Source organism: Anser brachyrhynchus, assembly GCF_964034855.1.
Source record: "Anser brachyrhynchus genome assembly, chromosome: 3".
Taxonomy (NCBI): domain Eukaryota; kingdom Metazoa; phylum Chordata; class Aves; order Anseriformes; family Anatidae; genus Anser; species Anser brachyrhynchus.
The window spans coordinates 73746203-73750054 of record NC_137696.1 but is presented as its reverse complement, the minus strand read 5'-3'; the positions used below and the strand labels follow the sequence as shown (position 1 = coordinate 73750054).

The window sequence follows — 3852 nt, the reverse complement described above, 5'->3', positions numbered from 1 at the left end:
TCTTCCCCTGTACACAACATAAACAACTGCTCCATCCGTAAAAATGGGCTGTAATTAAGTGCACGGTAAACATCTACAGAAAGTCAAACCAGGCAGCCTCAAGAGTTTGCAGGTCTTATTTTTTTTTAGGGACAACAAATTCATTTTGTTGTTTGTGTCAGGTTTTGGTGTCTGGAGAGTTAACAAATGCTCCCTCTCTGAAGAATAAAATCACAATTACACGATACTGATGTACAAGGTAACTAAAATTTGATCATTTTCAACTTCAAAGAGCAATAGTCTTCTATTAGCTGTGACAGCTGTAGTCTGGTGAGTTAACATTTGCCTGGGCAGGAAGATCACAGGTTACAAGCACTACTGTCATCGTGGTACTGGGTGTGCAAAGCTGGTGGGGTAGATCTAGAGCACCCAGATTCCCAGAGGAATAAACTGGGTACCCCCTACAGCTGCCAACTTTGGCAAATAGCACTTTCATAATCAATGTTTCTAGCAGATCTTACATTATTCTTAGCCCGCTATTACCCCTACTTGTAAACATCCCTGTTATGAACATCCAGGAAGGTTCACCTTACTTTTCCTATTTTCATATATGGTAATTTTGGTATTTTTAATTAGTTCAGATTTAGCACAGATTTAGGCTATGATCACTAGGAAATTTAAAAATGAATCTGATAGTTGTCTTTCCTTGTAGCACTTTTTTCCACATACATTCCCACTGAGTTCTCTCAGGAGAGCAAGTAAAAGTTTGTGGCCTCATCTAAAAGCCATGCAGTTATTAGATTCTAATTCATTAATAGATTTTGTGCCAGAGTAAAATTGCAGATATATATTTCTCCAGACACACAGAAAGCAGCAAATATGACTCATTTAGGATAAGGAAGATTATTTAAGAAAAAAATGGTAGCTTAAAATTATAAGACAAATCAACAACAAAAATAAGGACAATTATAAGCATTTTTTAGCCTTCCTTGTGCAAAATATAATGATTCTAACATCTTTCATTGTACCCACAACGAGATGGTGTGGACAACTGTACATTAAAATAAACCTCTTCCATTTTTTTTCTAGGTACTTTTCTGGCCCTGTAAAAGCTGACTCTTGCCTAAGTGAAAATATTTAATAGGTACTTTCCATATCTAAATTTAAGTAAATTATAAAAGCCAGACATTAAAATTCTCCAGATAATCACTTGCATTTCTAAATGGAGTCAGAGATGGATTTGTTTCTCAGGTTGTCTCCAACTGGCCACAAGCACCAAATATGTCTCTCACTGCAAGAGACACTCCATATCCTGTAGGAAAATGTACTGCACTGCATTAATAAATAAATAAATAAATAAATAAATAATCTCTAGATTATCATTAGCATAAATTATCTGCAGTAAAACCATCACAAAGCACTTAAGGCAACCCATAAGTGAACATCATTTTATTTATCTAGTTCTGAGTATAAGAACGAATTATTTCAATCTGAATGATTAATACTGAAATCATGAAGGATCACTGCAGACCAGAAGGTGCAATGTTCGGTAAAGAACACATCAGCTTTGTTTGGAAGATACTCTATGTGCATACATGTATATACCTAACTTCACATTTATAATACGATGCACTAGAGAGTATGTGCTATGTTTTGAAAGGTTTGCACACACTAGAGAAAATGTAGCAGCAATGCTCTGTCCAAACAAGCTGGGAATTAAATGGCTCCAGAGAGGGAATCAAGTCATTGGTAGCTTGAATCCACACCTTTAGGAACAGGACAAAGCCACCTTCATAATTTTAACTGCTGTCTGACTTGCAGCCCCATGTGAATGGTAGATGTTGGCACATACCTGGCAGCTGTTTAAACCATAACATAGACTTCTCAGAATATATCCAAGGCAATTTGAATAGTGAGGATGTTAACACCACCCTCCACCTCCCTTCCTGTTACATTTTTCAGGAGAGGATATTAGTCTTCAGCCCCAAGAACTGTTGGTGTGGCACAAGGTTGGACTCGGTGATCTGGAGGTCTCTTCCAATCTAGATGATTCTGTGATTCTGTGACCGTTTGGGCATTACAATTCTTCCCTCCCTTTACAATACACTGAAAACAAATATACATAAAACAACTCCTGAAGTTCAAAAGCATGCATAAACATGTGCACCAATATCCTGCCTCTTACAGTGGACTGGCTGTTATGGGAAAGCTGAAACCTCTAGGGCTAAGTACATAATCTCTTCAGTAGTCCAGCATCTAAGGATTCTCCCAAACACGAATATTGCAGACCACAGTGTCATAGTGCATTTGGCGTTCAATATATTAAACAAACAAACAAAAAAATAAAAAAGCTCTTTGAGCCAAAATAAGAATACATTTCCCACAAAAGACAGGTATCCAAATAAGTATAATACAGGGCTGGGCTTTTGTTTGCTCTCTGTCTTCAGTTTGATAGATCTTGTGCTAAATATTTCACACAGAGAATTGAATTATTTCAAACTGTAAGAATGTAGCTGCTGTGGGTTTGGAGCTACATGAAAAAAAAAAAAAAAAAGTACTTGAGCAATGGTTTCCCACATCACAAATGAGTGCTTTTTCTCAGAGCTCAGTGTGGCTGCTGCTTTGGCCATGTTTCAGAAGAAAGCAGTGCCATTGCTGCCACCTTTCCTATAGTGCCCTATCTGGGAGCATTTTCAGCATGACCTGCTGAAAATTCCTTGGTTTGGTTAGACAGCCCAGGAACAGCTTTCCAAGGGAGTGCTCTCAGATTCAGGGACCTATGTTCTGCTGAAACACACTACAGACATCTCATATAAATTTTCCCTGTTAAGCACAGCTGAAGCAAAAGATGTAAGTTCAAAAATAAATAAATAAATAAATAAACAATCATTAACTGGTTTCTAATTTTCCCTTAAAATGAAGCTTATTGATGGCTTTCTCACCAGTGCCTGTCCCGGTTAAGGGGAGAGGAATTTATCCCTTAACCAGGCTAAATATTCCATGAAAATGGTTTGGCAGCCTGAAGCCAACCCAGGACCATGCAGAACGCAGAATATGGACCATGCGCCCCTAAACTGCCCCAGAAATCTGTTGTGCAGGTAATACCTGAAGTGCACAGGCAGGCTTGACATCCACTGAAAACCACAGAATCACAGAACTGTTTGGGTTGGAAGGGACCTTAAAGACTATCTAATTCCAACCCCCCTGCCATGGGCAGGGACACCTCCCACCAGACCAGGTTGCCCAAAGCCCCATCCAGCCTGGCCTTGAACACCTCCAGGGATGGGGCATCCACAGCTTCTCTGGACAACCTGTGCCAGGGCCTCACCACCCTCTGAGTGAAGAATTTCTTCCTGACATCTAATCTAAACCTACCCTCTTTTAGTTTAAAGTTATTCCCCCTTGTCCTGTCACTCTACTCCCTGACAAAGCGTCTCTCCCCAGCTTTCCTGTAGGCCCCCTTTAGGTACTGGAAGGCCTCTATAAGGTCTCCCCGGAAACTTCTCCAGGCTGAACAACCCCAGCTCCCTCAGCCTGTCTTTGTAGGAGAGGTGCTCCAGCCCTCTGATCACCTTCATGGCCCTCCTCTGGACTTGCTCCAACAGGTCCAAAATGCAGCTAGAGGAGGCACGGCACATCAGCCTTTTGACTGCTTGGTGATGAAAACACTTGTGCAGGATGGAAGAGACCAGGATTCAGTCTCGTCCTCTGAAATCCACAGGAATAAAACCTTCAGATGAAAAATAGATTTTTCCCTCTACCCTTTCTTGGCCACCAGATAACAAAATCCAAATCTTTTTCTGATCCAATAAAATACCAGCTAAGCATGGCTGGTAGAACTGAGTCAGGTGGAGAATACAGTTTCTTCCCAAC

At 40.4% G+C, this 3852-nt stretch overlaps 1 protein-coding gene across 1 annotated transcript in view; it reads left to right on the top strand.

Annotated features, from left to right (window-relative positions):
- LOC308193425 (calcium homeostasis modulator protein 5-like) overlaps positions 1-3852 on the top strand; it is a 31629-nt gene that overhangs the window by 21531 nt on the left and 6246 nt on the right. The gene's annotated exons all lie outside the window — the stretch shown is intronic.